This window comes from Melanostigma gelatinosum (assembly GCF_949748355.1).
Source record: "Melanostigma gelatinosum genome assembly, chromosome: 22".
In the NCBI taxonomy this organism is placed as follows: Eukaryota; Metazoa; Chordata; class Actinopteri; order Perciformes; family Zoarcidae; genus Melanostigma; species Melanostigma gelatinosum.
The window spans coordinates 10,274,238-10,300,087 of NC_136655.1; the positions used below are offsets into that span (position 1 = coordinate 10,274,238).

The 25,850-nt window shown below is 40.4% G+C and overlaps 3 long non-coding RNA genes across 6 annotated transcripts; all 3 read right to left on the reverse strand.

Annotated features, from left to right (window-relative positions):
• Positions 1–7,297: 7,297 nt before the first annotated feature.
• LOC306796031 lies at positions 7,298–10,358 on the reverse strand. Of its 2 annotated transcripts, XR_013773029.1 has the most exons (5): positions 9,052–10,358; positions 8,332–8,770; positions 7,945–8,030; positions 7,597–7,840; positions 7,298–7,475 (listed from the first exon to the last, which is right to left on the reverse strand). It is a non-coding gene; the product is annotated as an uncharacterized lncRNA (long non-coding RNA). The 2 variants fall into 2 exon arrangements; XR_013773030.1 differs by having other exon boundaries at positions 8,332–10,358.
• Positions 10,359–12,166: 1,808 nt separating this feature from the next.
• LOC306795989 lies at positions 12,167–15,227 on the reverse strand. Of its 2 annotated transcripts, XR_013773024.1 has the most exons (5): positions 13,921–15,227; positions 13,201–13,639; positions 12,814–12,899; positions 12,466–12,709; positions 12,167–12,344 (listed from the first exon to the last, which is right to left on the reverse strand). It is a non-coding gene; the product is annotated as an uncharacterized lncRNA (long non-coding RNA). The 2 variants fall into 2 exon arrangements; XR_013773025.1 differs by having other exon boundaries at positions 13,201–15,227.
• A 1,808-nt stretch (positions 15,228–17,035) lies between these two features.
• On the reverse strand, positions 17,036–20,096 carry LOC306795955. Of its 2 annotated transcripts, XR_013773020.1 has the most exons (5): positions 18,790–20,096; positions 18,070–18,508; positions 17,683–17,768; positions 17,335–17,578; positions 17,036–17,213 (listed from the first exon to the last, which is right to left on the reverse strand). It is a non-coding gene; the product is annotated as an uncharacterized lncRNA (long non-coding RNA). The 2 variants fall into 2 exon arrangements; XR_013773021.1 differs by having other exon boundaries at positions 18,070–20,096.
• Positions 20,097–25,850: the final 5,754 nt, after the last annotated feature.

Consider the following 25,850-nt stretch of genomic DNA (forward strand, 5'->3'; position numbering starts at 1 on the left):
CAGGATGTTATGACATATGAGAGATTTGGAGCAGATTCGACAATGTACGGCCGAGTTACAACAACTTCCTGTTTCGTGGCGAATGGTGTTTCTTTGACGCCACGCCACGGCCACATAGTTCGATAACTTTTTGATCTTTGAGTAACTTTTCACTGCCAAGGTCTCAAGAGCAGACTAGCCGAATCTGAAGTCAATCGGGTCAAATCTCTGGGAGGAGTTCGTTAAAGTATGACGCCTTGAAACGGTCAAAAAACGTCATAAAAGCAAAAATGGCCGACTTCCTGTTTGGTTTAGAGAAAACGGCCAAGAGGATTTTTGGTGCGTCTCATCACGTTCCACATAACTACCAACTTTCATACAGCTGGGTGAATCCTGATGTTGGGGCTACTCAATAGGGGGCGCTAGCGAGCCAATATTTCATACTGCAGCTGGACACCCCAATCAGACTGCAATTTTCGCAAATTCTGGCTTGCGTGCCAAATTTCACAACATTCCCAATATCCCAAGCACCTCCTTTTTGCGACGAAACACTAAAAATAAGAATAATTAAAGCTGCGAGCAGCGATGGGCGGGCCCTCGCAATATGCACGTCGGGGTGCATGCACGTCGGGGTGCCGGCGGGACTCCGGCCTGCGCGGCCGAGAACGTCAGCGACCGTCGGACGGCGCGAGGACTCTGGTTGATGCTGTCATTCAGTTCCGTGACCGTCAGACACTGCATGCAGGTTTAGAGCATGGCCCCAAGAGACTTTTATTTAAGTCCATATGTGATACATGTTCCTACCAAATTTCATACATCTAGGTGAAACGTACTGCGAGGGCTGCTTCGTTGAAATTTTGTAGGGGGCGCTATTGAGCCGATTTGCCACTCTGAACCAATAAAATCATTTTCCATAACTACATTTCGGCCTTGTAATCTACTTGCCAAGTTTGGTTATGTTTCGAGCATTTTTAGCCTCTCAAAATGACCTTCGTTGTTAACGGCGAAGGATGCGTCGCCACGGCAACAGCTTTTCACGAAACAACAAGCTTTGAGTAACTTTTCATCACAAAGGTCTTTAGACTGTACCGACCAAATTTGAAGTTGATCTGATGAATTCCCTAGGAGGAGTTCGTTAAAGTGCAGCGCCTGGAAATGACAAAAACGACATGAGAAATTCATAAAAAATGCAAAATGGCTGACTTCCGGTTGGGTTTAGAGCATTGCCCCAAGAGACTTTTATTGAAGTCCATATGCGATACATGTTCCTACCACATTTCATACATCTAGGTCAAACGTACTGCGAGGGCTGCTTCGTCGAAATTTTGTAGGGGGCGCTATTGAGCCGATTTGCCACTCTGAACCAATAAAATCATTTTCCATAACTACATTTCGGCCTTGTAATCTACTTGCCAAATTTGGTTATGTTTCGAGCATTTTTAGCCTCTCAAAATGACCTTCGTTGTTAACGGCGAAGGATGCGTCGCCACGGCAACAGCTTTTCACGAAACAACAAGCTTTGAGTAACTTTTCATCACAAAGGTCTTTAGACTGTACCGACCAAATTTGAAGTTGATCTGATGAATTCCCTAGGAGGAGTTCGTTAAAGTGCAGCGCCTGGAAATGACAAAAACGACATGAGAAATTCATAAAAAATGCAAAATGGCTGACTTCCGGTTGGGTTTAGAGCATTGCCCCAAGAGACTTTTATTGAAGTCCATATGCGATACATGTTCCTACCACATTTCATACATCTAGGTCAAACGTACTGCGAGGGCTGCTTCGTCGAAATTTTGTAGGGGGCGCTATTGAGCCGATTTGCCACTCTGAACCAATAAAATCATATTCTGTAACTACATTTCGGCCTTGTAATCTGCTTGCCAAATTTGCTTATGTTTCGAGCATTTTTAGCCTCTCAAAATGACCTTCGTTGTTAACGGCGAACACTGCATCGCCACGGCAACGGCGTTCGACGGAACATCAAAAGCTTCATGATCTGGCATTATGAACTTCTTGTATTTGTGTGGAAGAAATTTGATATTGATTTGATTTACCTACTGAGAGAAACAAGCCAAAGTATCAAGACTTTAACTTCCTGTTACCAGTAGGTGGCGCTATGACTATGATTCAAAATTGGCCTGCAGATGTCTTCATGCCTGGAGTCTAATCAAACACGTGAAATCTGGTAAAGATCTGATGATGTGGAGTCGAGTTACATCAGTTTATTCGTTCATGGCGAAGGATCGAAATTCGCCGAGCCGCCACGTCGCCGCCCTTCAGTAACTTCTTACAATCTTCACAATGAAGCATTATCAAGGTCTTAAGGCTTGTTTGACAACATTTGAGAGGGATCTGATTAATCTGTGAGGAGCAGGATGTCAAAGTACGCAGCGTACAACTTCCGGTTGCCACTAGGTGGCGCTATCACTATGATTCTAAATTATCATATAGATGTGTTCCGGGTCAGGATGTTATGACATATGAGAGATTTGGAGCAGATTCGACAATGTACGGCCGAGTTACAACAACTTCCTGTTTCGTGGCGAATGGTGTTTCTTTGACGCCACGCCACGGCCACATAGTTCGATAACTTTTTGATCTTTGAGTAACTTTTCACTGCCAAGGTCTCAAGAGCAGACTAGCCGAATCTGAAGTCAATCGGGTCAAATCTCTGGGAGGAGTTCGTTAAAGTATGACGCCTTGAAACGGTCAAAAAACGTCATAAAAGCAAAAATGGCCGACTTCCTGTTTTGTTTAGAGAAAACTTCCAAGAGGATTTTTGGTGCGTCTCATCACGTTCCACATACCTACCAACTTTCATACAGCTGGGTGAAACCTGATGTTGGGGCTACTCAATAGGGGGCGCTAGCGAGCCAATATTTCATACCGCAGCTGGACACCCCAATCAGACTGCAATTTTCGCAAATTCTGGCTTGCGTGCCAAATTTCACAGACTTCCCAATATCCCAAGCACCTCCTTTTTGCGACGAAACACTAAAAATAAGAATAATAAGAATAAACATTACGGTTTCAATAGGTCCTCCGCTCCGACTACGTCGGTGCTCGGGCCCTAATAAGAATAAACATTACGGTTTCAATAGGTCCTCCGCTCCGACTACGTCGGTGCTCGGGCCCTAATAAACATTCGAAATTCAATAGGTCCTCCGCTCCGACTACGTCGGTGCTCGGGCCCTAATAATAAACATTACGGTTTCAATAGGTCCTCCGCTCCGACTACGTCGGTGCTCGGGCCCTAATTAAAGCTGCGAGCAGCGATGAGCGGGCCCTCGCTATATGCACGTCGGGGTGCATGCACGTCGGGGTGCCGGCGGGACTCCGGCCTGCACGGCCGAGAACGTCCGCGACCGTCGGACGGCGCGAGGACTCTGGTTGATGCTGCCATTCAGTTCTGTGACCGTCAGACACTGCATGCAGGTTCAGAGCATGGCCCCAATATACTTTTATTTAAGTCCATATGTGATACATGTTCCTACCAAATTTCATACATCTAGGTGAAACGTACTGCGAGGGCTGCTTCGTTGAAATTTTGTAGGGGGCGCTATTGAGCCGATTTGCCACTCTGAACCAATAAAATCATATTATACAACTACATTTTGGCCTTTAAATGTGTATGCCAAGTTTGCTTATGTTTCGAGCATTTTTAGCCTGTCAAAATGACCTTCGTTGTTAACGGCGAAGACTGCATCGCCACGGCAACGGCGTTCGACGAAACATCAAAAACTTCATGATCTGGCATTATGAACTTCTTGTATTTGTGTGGAACAAATTTGATATTGATTTGATTTACCTACTGAGAGAAACAAGCCAAAGTATCAAGACTTTAACTTCCTGTTACCAGTAGGTGGCGCTATGACTATGATTCAAAATTGGCCTGCAGATGTCTTCAGGCCTGGAGTCTAATCAAGCATGTGAAATCTGGGAAAGATCTGATGATGTGGAGTCGAGATACATCAGTTTATTCGTTCATGGCGAAGGATCGAAATTCGCCGAGCCGCCACGTCGCCGCCCTTCAGTAACTTCTTACAATCTTCACAATGAAGCATTATCAAGGTCTTAAGGCTTGTTTGACAAGATTTGAGAGGGATCTGATTAATCTGTGAGGAGCAGGATGTCAAAGTACGCAGCGTACAACTTCCGGTTGCCACTAGGTGGCGCTATCACTATGATTCTAAATTATCATACAGATGTGTTCCGGGTCAGGATGTTATGACATATGAGAGATTTGGAGCAGATTCGACAATGTACGGCCGAGTTACAACAACTTCCTGTTTCGTGGCGAATGGTGTTTCTTTGACGCCACGCCACGGCCACATCGTTCGATAACTTTTTGATCTTTGAGTAACTTTTCACTGCCAAGGTCTCAAGAGCAGACTAGCCGAATCTGAAGTCAATCGGGTCAAATCTCTGGGAGGAGTTCGTTAAAGTATGACGCCTTGAAACGGTCAAAAAACGTCATAAAAGCAAAAATGGCCGACTTCCTGTTTGGTTTAGACAAAACGGCCAAGAGGATTTTTTGTGCGTCTCATCACGTTCCACATACCGACCAAATTTCATACAGCTGGGTGAATCCTGATGTTGGGGCTACTCAATAGGGGGCGCTAGCGAGCCAATATTTTATACTGCAGCTGGACACCCCAATCAGACTGCAATTTTCGCAAATTCTGGCTTGCGTGCCAAATTTCACAACATTCCCAATATCCCAAGCACCTCCTTTTTGCCATCAAACTGGTAAAATAATAATAAGAATAATAATAATAATAATAATTAAAGCTGCGAGCAGCGATGGGCGGGCCCTCGCAATATGCACGTCGGGGTGCACGCACGTCGGGGTGCCGGCGGGACTCCGGCCAGCGTGGCCGAGAATGTCCGCAGAAAGTACTTTGGAGGAGGAAGATCAGAGATGCTGTCGATTCATTCTGGCTGGGGAGGGAGACGCCACAATGACACCATCTTCATAAGGTTGCGCACAGGAAAGGAGCCTGGCCAGAGACCCGTGGATTCCAGCTCTGTCTTCATCCAGATCCTCTGCTGCTGTGAACAGGTCCACTGGCTGACTTCATGCTCGTAGCCAGGGAAATCAGGGGGGCCTCTGACACTATCGAGAATATTAAACATGTAATCATTATTATTGACAGTAGGATGAAGCAAGGATGTAACATGACAGCTACACTGTAGTCTGTGAAACTCAGCAAGCTGGACACTGGAGTGCTGCAGTTTTGATGAATACTACATGAAGTATATTTTTAAGATGCAAATACAGGTCAAATAACACACACCAGGGACTGTGACAGTCGCCTCTGTTGCTGTGTCGCTACGTCACCTATCTCAGCCGTATCCAATGACAGACTGTTTCTCACATTAATATATAAAGAATATACTTCATTCATACACGTGTGTATTAATACCACCACATGGTGTAAATACTCTTTAAGTAAAAGTCCTGCATTCAAATCTTACTTACTCAAAGTCTGACTTAAGTAAAAGTACAAAAAAGCATGTGTTCATCACTTTAATGACGTTATATAGTGCTGGTAGTTTCATCTGAAATAACACATAATTTATTAGTTGAGTACATTTTGTCTGATATCCTTAATCTGCCAAGTAACTAATGCTGTCAAACACACGTGGAGCAGTTAATGTACATAACTATGAACTACATGCATTAATGACGATACGTGACGTGATACAACGGATACGTGCGTGTTTATTTCACGGTAACGTGATTCACATGAAGCACTGTGTCCGGTCACAGCTGCTTGTTCTTTAGTTCCCCACTGAGGGACTAATAAAGGATTATCTTATCTTATCTTATCTTAAGTGTCCGTAAAGTAACGTCCAGAGTAACGTTATATCGCACGTTAACGGGCTGCTGGTCAGCCTTCATTATATTCAGCGACGTACAGCAGTAAACGTTAAATCATATTTAAATGCACGCTCGTGTTTACATGATTTCGGCCGCAAAAACACAACAAAGTCGGACATGAATGAACAATAAAACTGAAAGAACCGACGAACTTTATCTTCATAGCTTTCACGTGAATGTCAGACAGCACCCAGACTAATTATCATGACATTTTAATTCATTATTATTCATCTTAATGACTACTTACCGTCGTGTATGTAGCGTGCACACAGCCAAGACTTTCACAACATCCGGTCTTCTTCTTCTTCTTCTTTAAATTTGATTGGCGGGTCGCAACCAACTTGTATAGGTGCATACCGCCACCTACTGTACCGGAGTGTCCAGTTTCAGGGTAACCTTTTCTTCACTGTTTTCCAACTAAATCCTATGGTCTAATCCCGTTTCTTTAAGAAATCGCAACAGTGCTCTTCAGCACTCTCGCCATTCTCCGTCCACTACCAGAACAAACATCCGGTCTGTCTCCGGAGAAAGTCTTTCACCCGCAGAACGGCACCACAGCGCTGCTGGTGGCCAAATATATATTATATCCATACTGGTTGAACGCGGGGATATTTTCTTTTGCTGCAGATACTAATTGATGATAGATATTGTTAGAGGTATTGTAAACAGCGGTTAATACATCTGTCATATCTGTTATATATTAATGTGAAAAACGTTTCGTTCAAACGTCTGGATTTATTCAGGATTGTCAGCAACACTATTTGACCGATTACATTTGAACTTAGCATCTGTCATAATTTATTGTGTCATTTTCACTAAACAAAGATTGGCCATATGTCACAAAGATGTCTCCTTGTTATATACAGTGTATACTTGTGAGTTATAAGGCAAGGTGTTGCTGGTATAATGTGAATATAATATAACTGTTATTAAAGCACCAGATTGTGTTTGCAAAGTGATAGAAGTGTAACTGAAGATATGTGGCGTAACTGTTTCGTTTTGTTGTTGTACTTAATGTTTTGAGTGCATTTACTGTCAGTGTTTGTCATGTAATTAGCTGTCGAGATAATAGCCCAAAGTTGAGCTAAGTGGCTAACCTGGCTAGCAAGCCTGTATTATTTGTTTGAAACGAATAATAGCTTTGGCGCCATCATGTGGCGCCAAAGCTATATACTGTAAAATGACTTCACACCACGTTGTTCACTGAAGCGTCAAGCTTTTTAGAATTTGTAATCACTCAAATGTTTAGGTTCTCTATTATGCATACATATTGTGGCAGTAGTTGGCTGTTGTGTGAAGTACAACAGATACAGAAAGTTTGCCCCTTGACGATTTGTTTCCTAATTGTACAAGACAAGACCAAATACAATATGAAAGTGGCACATCAGCAAGTGAGTCAAGGTTGGAAAGCTCTTTATTGTCAAAAAAAGGGACAATGTTTAAAAAAGTATAAAAGTGTGTGTGTGTGCATGTTTTCAGATTGTAGGTGCCATTTCTGCTGCAGCTGTAGGTGGAGTCTGTGATTCAGGTGGAGTCTCAGGTGTCGGTGGAGTCTCTGCTTCCTGTGCTGAAACAGCTTCTAGCAAAGCCACCATCTCTTCATCATGGGTATCTGAGAAGCATAAGTAAACAGTGTCAAATATGTTTACTGCGTGTAGGATTAGTATCAAGTGTATATAACAGAAGTTTGTAATTATGGAATGACAATCATGAATAGCAGGTACGATAATTACCATCTAGAAAGTCCTTTAATTCAGCGGCTCTTAAAGCCGCTTTGTTCTGCTCATCCAGTTGATATTTAAGTTTTGTGCATTCCTGGGTTGCCTTTTCCAGCTCTCTGCGCAGGTATTGCACTTGTTTGTCATGTTTGGATTGCTCTTTTGCCCGATTGACCATGTGTGTAGTGACATCACTACATGTCTTCAGGCATGTACTGTACAGTTTATGTCTGGTGACTGAAGTATCTCCACAGCTATACTGTAAGGAAATAGAGCAAACACTGCAAAATGTAAGTAAATGACATCAATGTGATAGAAGGTATCTTTAATAATTATGTTCTAAGTAAGAATAGTTGAACTTACGGTAAGAAGTTGACAGGCCTGTATGAGTGCTTTGATTTCCGGGTCATCTGTTGTTTGGAATTTAGACGGGGATGAAAATGCCATTGCTGTGAAACACAAGAAAAGGTTTATTCAATATCAGAATCAGAACTGCTGCACAAACGAACAGATAACAGGACTATAATCCAGTGAGCGTAATGCAGCCTTTATTTTAGTGAAATGAGAGTTCACTCAAATAAAAAACCATGAAATTATTTATAATCCATCCAGTTAAATGTCAAAACGGAGAATAATAATTGATGTATACAGTCTTTATTTTAACTGTAAGTGAGGCGAATTCTCCTGCTGTAAGTTGGTGTTACTATCTAACAGAGAAGGCAGTTAATATCTAAAAGAGAAGAAGCTTACCAAGTAAAGTTGATTTCGTGGAGATGTTGGTCGAATAGCTGTCTGGGCTCATCTGTGCTGTGTGACAATTTGAGACATCTTTTATAGCTGGAACCACGCCCCCTTTACGTCACGTATCAGCAGGTCACTGGTATCAGTAGATTGGAAATCCATTGGTAAAGCTATTTGTCAGTGAACGAGGACAATGTGTTGCTGAAGCTATGCGTAATTGCAATCATGGTACATTCAGGCCTGGACAATACGAATTCAAATGAAGCGGTTGCTATGCAAACGACAGTAATTGTCTTGGAATCAGAATGGTGGTTTGGGGTCATAGTCCGTAGATCAGCAGATGATGTCAAACCGGTTTGGTCAAGCTACTGAGCAATGAGGATCATGTGTTCTTGCAGCTTGAGATGAGCCGGTTTCAGGAGATCTGACATATTGTCAAGCTGGACATCTGTAAATAAAACAAGTATTAAAAAACATATTGACTACATGAGACAGAACAGTTCAAGTCATGCTTCATGTGGGATAAGAATGTTTTTGGTGAAAAGCCTCTTTCTGTTCTCGGAGCCTGTTGTCTGGCTGTTTGATGATGCAGAAACAGCTGTTAAACATAAACAAAAAACATAGCATGTACACTGAATAGAACACACGATTAACCGTTCAGCAAACCGGCTGAACTGTAACTGATTTTAAATCTTCAGGTGGTATAAATGAAAGACATCAAATGTTTACTCTCAGCTCTGCACATGTGGCTTTGAAGGAGATACTCAGCATCCCTCTCTCCAGCGCTTCATCTTCATCCATCACTGAGATGCAAACAGATGAGAATTAGAACGTCATTAAATTAATATCTTCTTGCACTTCTTGTATAATGTAATAAACATTATTTTAACAGTGATGGAGAAAGTCTACACATCTTGTACTTCAGTAAACAAATATGTATTAATACCACCACATGGTGTAAATACTCTTTAAGTAAAATTCCTGCATTCAAATCTTACTTACTCAAAGTCTGACTTAAGTAAAAGTACAAAAAAGCATGTGTTCATCACTTTAATGACGTTATATACTGCTGGTAGTTTCATCTGAAATAACACAATTTATTAGTTGAGTATATGTTGTCTGATATCCTTAATCTGCCAAGTAACTAGTGTTTTAGAAGCAAAACCAAGTCTGAATGTTCTTTCTGGAATGCCTGCATTTTGTTGGCAACGCTCCTATGCGTAATTGCAATCATGGTACATTCAGGCCTGGACAATACGAATTCAAATGAAGCGGTTGCTATGCAAACGACAGTAATTGTCTTGGAATCAGAATGGTGGTTTGGGGTCATAGTCCGTAGATCAGCAGATGATGTCAAACCGGTTTGGTCAAGCTACTGAGCAATGAGGATCATGTGTTCTTGCAGCTTGAGATGAGCCGGTTTCAGGAGATCTGACATATTGTCAAGCTGGACATCTGTAAATAAAACAAGTATTAAAAAACATATTGACTACATGAGACAGAACGGTTCAAGTCATGCTTCATGTGGGATAAGAATGTTTTTGGTGAAAAGCCTCTTTCTGTTCTCGGAGCCTGTTGTCTGGCTGTTTGATGATGCAGAAACAGCTGTTAAACATAAACAAAAAACATAGCATGTACACTGAATAGAACACACGATTAACCGTTCAGCAAACCGGCTGAACTGTAACTGATTTTAAATCTTCAGGTGGTATAAATGAAAGACATCAAATGTTTACTCTCAGCTCTGCACATGTGGCTTTGAAGGAGATACTCAGCATCCCTCTCTCCAGCGCTTCATCTTCATCCATCACTGAGATGCAAACAGATGAGAATTAGAACGTCATTAAATTAATATCTTCTTGCACTTCTTGTATAATGTAATAAACATTATTTTAACAGTGATGGAGAAAGTCTACACATCTTGTACTTCAGTAAACAAATATGTATTAATACCACCACATGGTGTAAATACTCTTTAAGTAAAATTCCTGCATTCAAATCTTACTTACTCAAAGTCTGACTTAAGTAAAAGTACAAAAAAGCATGTGTTCATCACTTTAATGACGTTATATAGTGCTGGTAGTTTCATCTGAAATAATACATAATTTATTAGTTGAGTATATGTTGTCTGATATCCTTAATCTGCCAAGTAACTAATGCTGTCAAACACACGTGGAGCAGTTAATGTACATAACTATGAACTACATGCATTAATGACGATACGTGACGTGATACAACGGATACTGCGTGTTTATTTCACGGTAACGTGATTCACATGAAGCACTGTGTCCGGTCACAGCTGCTTGTTCTTTAGTTCCCCACTGAGGGACTAATAAAGGATTATCTTATCTTATCTTATCTTAAGTGTCCGTAAAGTAACGTCCAGAGTAACGTTATATCGCACGTTAACGGGCCGCTGGTCAGCCTTCATTATATTCAGCGACGTACAGCAGTAAACGTTAAATCATATTTAAATGCACGCTCGTGTTTACATGATTTCGGCCGCAAAAACACAACAAAGTCGGACATGAATGAACAATAAAACTGAAAGAACCGACGAACTTTATCTTCATAGCTTTCACGTGAATGTCAGACAGCACCCAGACTAATTATCATGACATTTTAATTCATTATTATTCATCTTAATGACTACTTACCGTCGTGTATGTAGCGTGCACACAGCCAAGACTTTCACAACATCCGGTCTTCTTCTTCTTCTTCTTTAAATTTGATTGGCGGGTCGCAACCAACTTGTATAGGTGCATACCGCCACCTACTGTACCGGAGTGTCCAGTTTCAGGGTAACCTTTTCTTCACTGTTTTCCAACTAAATCCTATGGTCTAATCCCGTTTCTTTAAGAAATCGCAACAGTGCTCTTCAGCACTCTCGCCATTCTCCGTCCACTACCAGAACAAACATCCGGTCTGTCTCCGGAGAAAGTCTTTCACCCGCAGAACGGCACCACAGCGCTGCTGGTGGCCAAATATATATTATATCCATACTGGTTGAACGCGGGGATATTTTCTTTTGCTGCAGATACTAATTGATGATAGATATTGTTAGAGGTATTGTAAACAGCGGTTAATACATCTGTCATATCTGTTATATATTAATGTGAAAAACGTTTCGTTCAAACGTCTGGATTTATTCAGGATTGTCAGCAACACTATTTGACCGATTACATTTGAACTTAGCATCTGTCATAATTTATTGTGTCATTTTCACTAAACAAAGATTGGCCATATGTCACAAAGATGTCTCCTTGTTATATACAGTGTATACTTGTGAGTTATAAGGCAAGGTGTTGCTGGTATAATGTGAATATAATATAACTGTTATTAAAGCACCAGATTGTGTTTGCAAAGTGATAGAAGTGTAACTGAAGATATGTGGCGTAACTGTTTCGTTTTGTTGTTGTACTTAATGTTTTGAGTGCATTTACTGTCAGTGTTTGTCATGTAATTAGCTGTCGAGATAATAGCCCAAAGTTGAGCTAAGTGGCTAACCTGGCTAGCAAGCCTGTATTATTTGTTTGAAACGAATAATAGCTTTGGCGCCATCATGTGGCGCCAAAGCTATATACTGTAAAATGACTTCACACCACGTTGTTCACTGAAGCGTCAAGCTTTTTAGAATTTGTAATCACTCAAATGTTTAGGTTCTCTATTATGCATACATATTGTGGCAGTAGTTGGCTGTTGTGTGAAGTACAACAGATACAGAAAGTTTGCCCCTTGACGATTTGTTTCCTAATTGTACAAGACAAGACCAAATACAATATGAAAGTGGCACATCAGCAAGTGAGTCAAGGTTGGAAAGCTCTTTATTGTCAAAAAAAGGGACAATGTTTAAAAAAGTATAAAAGTGTGTGTGTGTGCATGTTTTCAGATTGTAGGTGCCATTTCTGCTGCAGCTGTAGGTGGAGTCTGTGATTCAGGTGGAGTCTCAGGTGTCGGTGGAGTCTCTGCTTCCTGTGCTGAAACAGCTTCTAGCAAAGCCACCATCTCTTCATCATGGGTATCTGAGAAGCATAAGTAAACAGTGTCAAATATGTTTACTGCGTGTAGGATTAGTATCAAGTGTATATAACAGAAGTTTGTAATTATGGAATGACAATCATGAATAGCAGGTACGATAATTACCATCTAGAAAGTCCTTTAATTCAGCGGCTCTTAAAGCCGCTTTGTTCTGCTCATCCAGTTGATATTTAAGTTTTGTGCATTCCTGGGTTGCCTTTTCCAGCTCTCTGCGCAGGTATTGCACTTGTTTGTCATGTTTGGATTGCTCTTTTGCCCGATTGACCATGTGTGTAGTGACATCACTACATGTCTTCAGGCATGTACTGTACAGTTTATGTCTGGTGACTGAAGTATCTCCACAGCTATACTGTAAGGAAATAGAGCAAACACTGCAAAATGTAAGTAAATGACATCAATGTGATAGAAGGTATCTTTAATAATTATGTTCTAAGTAAGAATAGTTGAACTTACGGTAAGAAGTTGACAGGCCTGTATGAGTGCTTTGATTTCCGGGTCATCTGTTGTTTGGAATTTAGACGGGGATGAAAATGCCATTGCTGTGAAACACAAGAAAAGGTTTATTCAATATCAGAATCAGAACTGCTGCACAAACGAACAGATAACAGGACTATAATCCAGTGAGCGTAATGCAGCCTTTATTTTAGTGAAATGAGAGTTCACTCAAATAAAAAACCATGAAATTATTTATAATCCATCCAGTTAAATGTCAAAACGGAGAATAATAATTGATGTATACAGTCTTTATTTTAACTGTAAGTGAGGCGAATTCTCCTGCTGTAAGTTGGTGTTACTATCTAACAGAGAAGGCAGTTAATATCTAAAAGAGAAGAAGCTTACCAAGTAAAGTTGATTTCGTGGAGATGTTGGTCGAATAGCTGTCTGGGCTCATCTGTGCTGTGTGACAATTTGAGACATCTTTTATAGCTGGAACCACGCCCCCTTTACGTCACGTATCAGCAGGTCACTGGTATCAGTAGATTGGAAATCCATTGGTAAAGCTATTTGTCAGTGAACGAGGACAATGTGTTGCTGAAGCTATGCGTAATTGCAATCATGGTACATTCAGGCCTGGACAATACGAATTCAAATGAAGCGGTTGCTATGCAAACGACAGTAATTGTCTTGGAATCAGAATGGTGGTTTGGGGTCATAGTCCGTAGATCAGCAGATGATGTCAAACCGGTTTGGTCAAGCTACTGAGCAATGAGGATCATGTGTTCTTGCAGCTTGAGATGAGCCGGTTTCAGGAGATCTGACATATTGTCAAGCTGGACATCTGTAAATAAAACAAGTATTAAAAAACATATTGACTACATGAGACAGAACAGTTCAAGTCATGCTTCATGTGGGATAAGAATGTTTTTGGTGAAAAGCCTCTTTCTGTTCTCGGAGCCTGTTGTCTGGCTGTTTGATGATGCAGAAACAGCTGTTAAACATAAACAAAAAACATAGCATGTACACTGAATAGAACACACGATTAACCGTTCAGCAAACCGGCTGAACTGTAACTGATTTTAAATCTTCAGGTGGTATAAATGAAAGACATCAAATGTTTACTCTCAGCTCTGCACATGTGGCTTTGAAGGAGATACTCAGCATCCCTCTCTCCAGCGCTTCATCTTCATCCATCACTGAGATGCAAACAGATGAGAATTAGAACGTCATTAAATTAATATCTTCTTGCACTTCTTGTATAATGTAATAAACATTATTTTAACAGTGATGGAGAAAGTCTACACATCTTGTACTTCAGTAAACAAATATGTATTAATACCACCACATGGTGTAAATACTCTTTAAGTAAAATTCCTGCATTCAAATCTTACTTACTCAAAGTCTGACTTAAGTAAAAGTACAAAAAAGCATGTGTTCATCACTTTAATGACGTTATATACTGCTGGTAGTTTCATCTGAAATAACACAATTTATTAGTTGAGTATATGTTGTCTGATATCCTTAATCTGCCAAGTAACTAGTGTTTTAGAAGCAAAACCAAGTCTGAATGTTCTTTCTGGAATGCCTGCATTTTGTTGGCAACGCTCCTATGCGTAATTGCAATCATGGTACATTCAGGCCTGGACAATACGAATTCAAATGAAGCGGTTGCTATGCAAACGACAGTAATTGTCTTGGAATCAGAATGGTGGTTTGGGGTCATAGTCCGTAGATCAGCAGATGATGTCAAACCGGTTTGGTCAAGCTACTGAGCAATGAGGATCATGTGTTCTTGCAGCTTGAGATGAGCCGGTTTCAGGAGATCTGACATATTGTCAAGCTGGACATCTGTAAATAAAACAAGTATTAAAAAACATATTGACTACATGAGACAGAACGGTTCAAGTCATGCTTCATGTGGGATAAGAATGTTTTTGGTGAAAAGCCTCTTTCTGTTCTCGGAGCCTGTTGTCTGGCTGTTTGATGATGCAGAAACAGCTGTTAAACATAAACAAAAAACATAGCATGTACACTGAATAGAACACACGATTAACCGTTCAGCAAACCGGCTGAACTGTAACTGATTTTAAATCTTCAGGTGGTATAAATGAAAGACATCAAATGTTTACTCTCAGCTCTGCACATGTGGCTTTGAAGGAGATACTCAGCATCCCTCTCTCCAGCGCTTCATCTTCATCCATCACTGAGATGCAAACAGATGAGAATTAGAACGTCATTAAATTAATATCTTCTTGCACTTCTTGTATAATGTAATAAACATTATTTTAACAGTGATGGAGAAAGTCTACACATCTTGTACTTCAGTAAACAAATATGTATTAATACCACCACATGGTGTAAATACTCTTTAAGTAAAATTCCTGCATTCAAATCTTACTTACTCAAAGTCTGACTTAAGTAAAAGTACAAAAAAGCATGTGTTCATCACTTTAATGACGTTATATAGTGCTGGTAGTTTCATCTGAAATAACACATAATTTATTAGTTGAGTATATGTTGTCTGATATCCTTAATCTGCCAAGTAACTAATGCTGTCAAACACACGTGGAGCAGTTAATGTACATAACTATGAACTACATGCATTAATGACGATACGTGACGTGATACAACGGATACTGCGTGTTTATTTCACGGTAACGTGATTCACATGAAGCACTGTGTCCGGTCACAGCTGCTTGTTCTTTAGTTCCCCACTGAGGGACTAATAAAGGATTATCTTATCTTATCTTATCTTAAGTGTCCGTAAAGTAACGTCCAGAGTAACGTTATATCGCACGTTAACGGGCCGCTGGTCAGCCTTCATTATATTCAGCGACGTACAGCAGTAAACGTTAAATCATATTTAAATGCACGCTCGTGTTTACATGATTTCGGCCGCAAAAACACAACAAAGTCGGACATGAATGAACAATAAAACTGAAAGAACCGACGAACTTTATCTTCATAGCTTTCACGTGAATGTCAGACAGCACCCAGACTAATTATCATGACATTTTAATTCATTATTATTCATCTTAATGACTACTTACCGTCGTGTATGTAGCGTGCACACAGCCAAGACTTTCACAACATCCGGTCTTCTTCTTCTTCTTCTTTAAATTTGATTGGCGGGTCGCAACCAACTTGTATAGGTGCATACCGCCACCTACTGTACCGGAGTGTCCAGTTTCAGGGTAACCTTTTCTTCACTGTTTTCCAACTAAATCCTATGGTCTAATCCCGTTTCTTTAAGAAATCGCAACAGTGCTCTTCAGCACTCTCGCCATTCTCCGTCCACTACCAGAACAAACATCCGGTCTGTCTCCGGAGAAAGTCTTTCACCCGCAGAACGGCACCACAGCGCTGCTGGTGGCCAAATATATATTATATCCATACTGGTTGAACGCGGGGATATTTTCTTTTGCTGCAGATACTAATTGATGATAGATATTGTTAGAGGTATTGTAAACAGCGGTTAATACATCTGTCATATCTGTTATATATTAATGTGAAAAACGTTTCGTTCAAACGTCTGGATTTATTCAGGATTGTCAGCAACACTATTTGACCGATTACATTTGAACTTAGCATCTGTCATAATTTATTGTGTCATTTTCACTAAACAAAGATTGGCCATATGTCACAAAGATGTCTCCTTGTTATATACAGTGTATACTTGTGAGTTATAAGGCAAGGTGTTGCTGGTATAATGTGAATATAATATAACTGTTATTAAAGCACCAGATTGTGTTTGCAAAGTGATAGAAGTGTAACTGAAGATATGTGGCGTAACTGTTTCGTTTTGTTGTTGTACTTAATGTTTTGAGTGCATTTACTGTCAGTGTTTGTCATGTAATTAGCTGTCGAGATAATAGCCCAAAGTTGAGCTAAGTGGCTAACCTGGCTAGCAAGCCTGTATTATTTGTTTGAAACGAATAATAGCTTTGGCGCCATCATGTGGCGCCAAAGCTATATACTGTAAAATGACTTCACACCACGTTGTTCACTGAAGCGTCAAGCTTTTTAGAATTTGTAATCACTCAAATGTTTAGGTTCTCTATTATGCATACATATTGTGGCAGTAGTTGGCTGTTGTGTGAAGTACAACAGATACAGAAAGTTTGCCCCTTGACGATTTGTTTCCTAATTGTACAAGACAAGACCAAATACAATATGAAAGTGGCACATCAGCAAGTGAGTCAAGGTTGGAAAGCTCTTTATTGTCAAAAAAAGGGACAATGTTTAAAAAAGTATAAAAGTGTGTGTGTGTGCATGTTTTCAGATTGTAGGTGCCATTTCTGCTGCAGCTGTAGGTGGAGTCTGTGATTCAGGTGGAGTCTCAGGTGTCGGTGGAGTCTCTGCTTCCTGTGCTGAAACAGCTTCTAGCAAAGCCACCATCTCTTCATCATGGGTATCTGAGAAGCATAAGTAAACAGTGTCAAATATGTTTACTGCGTGTAGGATTAGTATCAAGTGTATATAACAGAAGTTTGTAATTATGGAATGACAATCATGAATAGCAGGTACGATAATTACCATCTAGAAAGTCCTTTAATTCAGCGGCTCTTAAAGCCGCTTTGTTCTGCTCATCCAGTTGATATTTAAGTTTTGTGCATTCCTGGGTTGCCTTTTCCAGCTCTCTGCGCAGGTATTGCACTTGTTTGTCATGTTTGGATTGCTCTTTTGCCCGATTGACCATGTGTGTAGTGACATCACTACATGTCTTCAGGCATGTACTGTACAGTTTATGTCTGGTGACTGAAGTATCTCCACAGCTATACTGTAAGGAAATAGAGCAAACACTGCAAAATGTAAGTAAATGACATCAATGTGATAGAAGGTATCTTTAATAATTATGTTCTAAGTAAGAATAGTTGAACTTACGGTAAGAAGTTGACAGGCCTGTATGAGTGCTTTGATTTCCGGGTCATCTGTTGTTTGGAATTTAGACGGGGATGAAAATGCCATTGCTGTGAAACACAAGAAAAGGTTTATTCAATATCAGAATCAGAACTGCTGCACAAACGAACAGATAACAGGACTATAATCCAGTGAGCGTAATGCAGCCTTTATTTTAGTGAAATGAGAGTTCACTCAAATAAAAAACCATGAAATTATTTATAATCCATCCAGTTAAATGTCAAAACGGAGAATAATAATTGATGTATACAGTCTTTATTTTAACTGTAAGTGAGGCGAATTCTCCTGCTGTAAGTTGGTGTTACTATCTAACAGAGAAGGCAGTTAATATCTAAAAGAGAAGAAGCTTACCAAGTAAAGTTGATTTCGTGGAGATGTTGGTCGAATAGCTGTCTGGGCTCATCTGTGCTGTGTGACAATTTGAGACATCTTTTATAGCTGGAACCACGCCCCCTTTACGTCACGTATCAGCAGGTCACTGGTATCAGTAGATTGGAAATCCATTGGTAAAGCTATTTGTCAGTGAACGAGGACAATGTGTTGCTGAAGCTATGCGTAATTGCAATCATGGTACATTCAGGCCTGGACAATACGAATTCAAATGAAGCGGTTGCTATGCAAACGACAGTAATTGTCTTGGAATCAGAATGGTGGTTTGGGGTCATAGTCCGTAGATCAGCAGATGATGTCAAACCGGTTTGGTCAAGCTACTGAGCAATGAGGATCATGTGTTCTTGCAGCTTGAGATGAGCCGGTTTCAGGAGATCTGACATATTGTCAAGCTGGACATCTGTAAATAAAACAAGTATTAAAAAACATATTGACTACATGAGACAGAACAGTTCAAGTCATGCTTCATGTGGGATAAGAATGTTTTTGGTGAAAAGCCTCTTTCTGTTCTCGGAGCCTGTTGTCTGGCTGTTTGATGATGCAGAAACAGCTGTTAAACATAAACAAAAAACATAGCATGTACACTGAATAGAACACACGATTAACCGTTCAGCAAACCGGCTGAACTGTAACTGATTTTAAATCTTCAGGTGGTATAAATGAAAGACATCAAATGTTTACTCTCAGCTCTGCACATGTGGCTTTGAAGGAGATACTCAGCATCCCTCTCTCCAGCGCTTCATCTTCATCCATCACTGAGATGCAAACAGATGAGAATTAGAACGTCATTAAATTAATATCTTCTTGCACTTCTTGTATAATGTAATAAACATTATTTTAACAGTGATGGAGAAAGTCTACACATCTTGTACTTCAGTAAACAAATATGTATTAATACCACCACATGGTGTAAATACTCTTTAAGTAAAATTCCTGCATTCAAATCTTACTTACTCAAAGTCTGACTTAAGTAAAAGTACAAAAAAGCATGTGTTCATCACTTTAATGACGTTATATACTGCTGGTAGTTTCATCTGAAATAACACAATTTATTAGTTGAGTATATGTTGTCTGATATCCTTAATCTGCCAAGTAACTAGTGTTTTAGAAGCAAAACCAAGTCTGAATGTTCTTTCTGGAATGCCTGCATTTTGTTGGCAACGCTCCTATGCGTAATTGCAATCATGGTACATTCAGGCCTGGACAATACGAATTCAAATGAAGCGGTTGCTATGCAAACGACAGTAATTGTCTTGGAATCAGAATGGTGGTTTGGGGTCATAGTCCGTAGATCAGCAGATGATGTCAAACCGGTTTGGTCAAGCTACTGAGCAATGAGGATCATGTGTTCTTGCAGCTTGAGATGAGCCGGTTTCAGGAGATCTGACATATTGTCAAGCTGGACATCTGTAAATAAAACAAGTATTAAAAAACATATTGACTACATGAGACAGAACGGTTCAAGTCATGCTTCATGTGGGATAAGAATGTTTTTGGTGAAAAGCCTCTTTCTGTTCTCGGAGCCTGTTGTCTGGCTGTTTGATGATGCAGAAACAGCTGTTAAACATAAACAAAAAACATAGCATGTACACTGAATAGAACACACGATTAACCGTTCAGCAAACCGGCTGAACTGTAACTGATTTTAAATCTTCAGGTGGTATAAATGAAAGACATCAAATGTTTACTCTCAGCTCTGCACATGTGGCTTTGAAGGAGATACTCAGCATCCCTCTCTCCAGCGCTTCATCTTCATCCATCACTGAGATGCAAACAGATGAGAATTAGAACGTCATTAAATTAATATCTTCTTGCACTTCTTGTATAATGTAATAAACATTATTTTAACAGTGATGGAGAAAGTCTACACATCTTGTACTTCAGTAAACAAATATGTATTAATACCACCACATGGTGTAAATACTCTTTAAGTAAAATTCCTGCATTCAAATCTTACTTACTCAAAGTCTGACTTAAGTAAAAGTACAAAAAAGCATGTGTTCATCACTTTAATGACGTTATATAGTGCTGGTAGTTTCATCTGAAATAACACATAATTTATTAGTTGAGTATATGTTGTCTGATATCCTTAATCTGCCAAGTAACTAATGCTGTCAAACACACGTGGAGCAGTTAATGTACATAACTATGAACTACATGCATTAATGACGATACGTGACGTGATACAACGGATACTGCGTGTTTATTTCACGGTAACGTGATTCACATGAAGCACTGTGTCCGGTCACAGCTGCTTGTTCTTTAGTTCCCCACTGAGGGACTAATAAAGGATTATCTTATCTTATCTTATCTTAAGTGTCCGTAAAGTAACGTCCAGAGTAACGTTATATCGCACGTTAACGGGCCGCTGGTCAGCCTTCATTATATTCAGCGACGTACAGCAGTAAACGTTAAATCATATTTAAATGCACGCTCGTGTTTACATGATTTCGGCCGCAAAAACACAACAAATTCGGACATGAATGAACCTACCTATGAACTACATGCATTAATGACGATACGTGACGTGATACAACGGATACGTGTGTGTTTATTTAACGTTAACGTGATTGCACCCGTATCATGAACAATACAACTGAAGAAACACGTAACGGAACGATGCTGACCTGACATGATGATCATAACATGATATTAATGGTATGGTAATAATATTTCGGTTTGCAATAATGGAATAAAGTTGTTACAAGTACCTCGTGTATTTCATGCGCATGCGTATTCCAGTTTTAACTGCCATTGTACTTCCTGTTTACGTCTGGGCAGGATGCATGAAGAGTCACGTGATATTTGTTTTCAGGCGTTGTATTCAGGACTGAGATAATTTCTCAAACAATGCTGAAACACCCTGAGATCGTGTTTGTGTTACAACTCCGTTTTGAAACCAAAACTTATTTCTGTGTATGTCGACTACAACTGCTCAAATCTGCGTGGGACAAACGTTTTGGTCAGACCTGTGACAAGAGTGTAGTAACGCCCCTTGTGGATATCGCCAAGAAGTCATTGGCAGAATAACGCTACGGTCATTGACGTCATTGATACGCCCACTTATTTTTTAGGATAAAATGCTTCACATGCTACGCAGGAATCGCTTTTTAGTTTCAACTAGAAGGCTCACTGTTCTGTTATCAGAAGACCACTGGATCACATCTTCAAGACCCGAAAGGACTCTACGAAGGTTGATCTCCAAACGACTTTCTTTCTCTGCCAAGGTAAGTTTCAGTTCTGTGGTGTTACGTAACTTTGCGTCCAGTCTGTAGCAGTGGTGCGTTATGTGTCGGCAGTTTCACGAGAACTTTGTTATGAAGTAACATTTGTACAACAGTCTGGTTAGCTAAGATGTTTTAATAGTGTAACGGACTTAGTGACATATAATGTTAACCTGTTATGTTAGGTGTTGTGGTGATTACGGAAAGTGTTCTACGATGTTTTCTAAGATTAGTTCTTGCATTTACAGAGGTCAGTGAAGGCCTCATGGCACACGTGCGCATGGCTCCTGGTGACTTTTTTTGCGTAGGCTACACATTAGCCTATGTACTTAAAAATAAAGCTCTCTCTCTGTCTCTGTGTCTGTCTCTCTGCACGGCCATTGATGTTATAATCATGGATGTATTAGAAATAAGCTTTCCTAGCATGTGGCATTTTGTAATGCTGAACAGCAACATCTTGTGATGTCATGACTTATCAATGAACTAATATACTTTCAGATGCCTCGTGGACGATCTTACCGCCGATCTCAGGCAGCCAAGAAGATTGCAGAGATGCGTCGTCCCTTGGAAATGAACCCTCAAAGACCCTCCGTTTCTTCTGGTATGTTGGCAACTGCTTTTCATAATTGCTGTTCTATGTGTAAGCTGTATTTTATTTTTACATGTCTGGAATGTGCACTGTTGTGTTTCAATGTATTATGTAGTATTATGTTTCATAGTGTTTATTTTGTTTTCCTTGTCTATTCAATAGTTGATGGAACGGGATTTCGCAATCCAGCGAAGAAATGGCCAACTTCCACCGTGACCGGGAAGCAACACAAGTTGGTCTTTATAGAGCACTCTCCAGACAAGAAGGTATATTTGCGTTGACAAATCATCAAGAACGGTGTGGATTTCTGTATGATTATTTGTTTGTCATTCTAAAAATGCCATTTTGTGTTTAGTTTGTCCTTCTTGTAGGCGACTCACATCTGCGAGGCATTGCAGATGGTTTCGTGGAGATGCCAGCAGCATTTTCTTATGGTGTGATGTCTACGCCCGGGGCCGCCGCGAAGGACTTGCGGGCTGAGGTGCGGAATGCTGCGTTGGATCGTACACCTGATGTTGTCTGTGTTTTGGCCCCATCCAACAACCTCACTTCCAGTAGAACCGTCATCGAGGCTGGTGAAGAGTTCGCCCTGCTCCTTGGTAGTGTTTGCGAGAAATGGGATGAGGTAAGATATCTTTTCTACTAGAAATGATGTTTGTGTATAAGTTGTGATGTTTGGTATCGTGTTTGGATAAAATAACTTATGAACATCTGTTTATTTTTAGGTGGTGGTGGTGGATTTTCCTCCAAGGCTCAACGTACCGGTGGATGTCCAGGAGCACTTGCGAAATCAGTACCGTATTAAGGCTGTATCTGCAGGTGTGTTTCATGAAATGTCACTTATGAATAGTTACATGTGTACGAGTTGATATTTAGATTTTCTATAATTTATTTTGTTTGTTTGATTTGCATAAATCACGATTCATATATTCCATTACAATCATATTTTGTTAGTAAATGGAATCAATGTCAAGGCCATGTCTTCCAAAAAGTCATAATGGTAGAAATATCAGAAAAGAGATCACATCTGTGCACTGCATAATTGTTTTGTCTACATCTTGTTTTCTGTCAAAAAAGACTGTTGAAAATCATTTAGGCCTTTTTGGTAACTCTGGCTTTTTCTTCTCATGTTAAGGTGTCCGGTACTGGTCTGTTGCTGAGCAGTTTCCTATGAACGACCTCCAGCTGTGGTACAAAGACAGCGTAAGTAAAATAGGTTGACATGTGCAGAAGTGTGATGTATTTTTGTTTATAGATTATAGCAATCAATTCATGGCAGATTTATATTGATTCGGAGGTTGTGTGTGTTAAGTCATTTCTCTGTTATTGCTTTGTAGGTGCATTTGAGTGACTCTGACGGGATGCCCATCTTGGCAAAGGCGTTCTTTTCGGCTGCACATGACCACCTGCTGAGGAAGGTGCTGGATCCTGTTTCTACCAAGAAGCCAGATGTTTCTCCAAAGACATCGCCTCCTGCTCGCAGGATCTCGCCGAAGGTGGTCGTGAAGGGAGAGGTCCGCCACGTGCCACGCCGACCAGACCCTTCTGAGTGGACATTTGCTGGATGTGGCAAGAAGGTAAATGATTGCAGACTGTCATTTTGTAGCTGATTGTGCAGACACGTGTATAGCGTTAGCATGTAATGGTCAAAAGAGACACGTGTTTAATATGAGGAATGCTTTTGTCATTACAGAGACATCATTTGGGGAAACCAGAACAGTCTTGCGACGCACCCAAGAGGAGGCTTGTTCATCAGCAGGTTTGTGAAGTTTCATTTATTTGCTGAAAAACACGGAAATATTTATGATCATAATAGTATGGATAGGGTTTGTGTAGCACGGTGTCCATAATATTTCTTCTGCTGTATATTTCAGGTTGTCAAAGAATGTTCTGTACGTCTCTGGAGGTTCAGCAGTGCCATCTTGGATGCCATGGATGCTGTTGTGCCATCGCATCTTCCAAGTCCAGCTGCATCCCCAGCCGCATGCCCACCAGTTGTTTCACAATGCAGAAAGGTAACTTGCAACTACATGTCCTCTGTCTATCTATATCATTTTAAAAGTCAGAAATGATTATATTTCCATACCAAAATGTTGCAAGTTGTGCTTACAAATGTTTGTTTATCTCAATTTAGGAACGACGCATGGATCTCCAGAAGGCAGTTTCAGGCAAGACGGTGACAGAGCAGCAGGTGTGTTTTTGTGTATACCATATCTGTCTGTTGTGAAATTGAATTTTATGCAGTGTATGCAAGTAAAGACATTTCTGCATTTGTACATTGCACTGTGCTGAAAGTTAACTGTGGCATTATTTTGTAGGTGGACACGCCTAGTGTTGCAAACATCCCTGTGGAGCCATCAGAGACGGTGGCTGTGAATGCAGAGGTGGGTGTTCATACTTATATTGAAATGAGCTAATAGAACATGTTATTGAAAATGCAGTTAGATTACACTGAAATCAGTTTTTAAGCAAGTACATGCTTTTAAATGTTCTTTGTCCCTTTATAAGGTGCCGATCCCCCAGGACCAGGCTGTGGAACTGTCCTCAATGCCAACATCACTGCCAGTGGATGTGAATGCAGAGGTGGGTGTTCTTCATACTTTTTAAACACGTGTCTCCTTTGACCATTATATGCTACCATGTTAACGCTATACAGTGGCTACACAATCAGCTACAAAATTACATGATGTAACAGAACATGTTAGTGAAAATGCAGTTAGATTACACTGAAATCAGTTTTTAAGCAAGTACATGTTTTTAAATGTTCTTTTTCTCTTTATGATCTCTTTATGAAGGTGCCGATTCCCCAGGACCAGGCTGTGGAACTCTCCTCAACGGCAACATCACTGCCAGTGGCTGTGAATGCAGAGGTGGGTGTTCTTCATACTTGTATTGAAATGAGCTAATATAACATGTTATTGAAAATGCAGTTAGATTACACTGAAATGAGTTTTTAAGCAAGTACATGTTTTTAAATGTTATTTTTCTCTTTATGAAGGTGCCGATTCTCCAGGACCAGGCTGTGGATCCGTCTTCAATGCCAACATCACTGCCAGTGGCTGTGAATGCAGAGGTGGGTGTTCTTCATACTTGTATTGAAATGAGCTAATATAACATGTTATTGAAAATGCAGTTCAATTACACTGAAATCAGTTTTTAAGCAAGTACATGTTTTTAAATTTTCTTTTTCTTTGTCCCTTTATAAGGTGCCGATCCCCCAGGACCAGGCTGTGGAACTGTCTTCAATGCCAACATCACTGCCAGTGGATGTGAATGCAGAGGTGGGTGTTCTTCATACTTTTTAAACGCGTGTCTCCTTTGACCATTACATGCTACCATGTTAACGCTATACACGTGGCTACACAACCAGCTACAAAATTACATGATGTAACAGAACATGTTAGTGAAAATGCAGTTAGATTACACTGAAATCAGTTTTTAAGCAAGTACATGTTTTTAAATGTTCTTTGTCTGCCGATCCCCCAGGCTGTGGAACTCTCCTCAACGCCAACATCACCTTCCAGGGCTCTGCAAGTGGATGTGAGAGAGAGTGACCACCTTAAGGGCTGCACACAAAGAAACATCAAAGGTCAGACTGGTTCTAATCCTAATGAGTGCATCTGTGCAAACAAACGGCAAGCGGCTGTTGTGGCTGGGACTGTGTTCTGCAAAGCAGATGGACAGTCTAATGCGAACGCAGGTCTTGCACGTAGTGTTGTTGCTGCAATCAAACATGTGATTACTCCTGTATGCACATGGAAGGGGTCAGAGGTTGATAGCATACGTGTAGAAAGTATGAAATTGGAAACGGCAAGCCATGAAAGTAATGGAGCAGAGGAACAACTGCGCACGGTGCTAAAACAGAGTGCTGTGTTTGGCATTAGCTGGGCAGTTGATGTGGGCGAGCCGGAGTACAATACCTGTGAGAC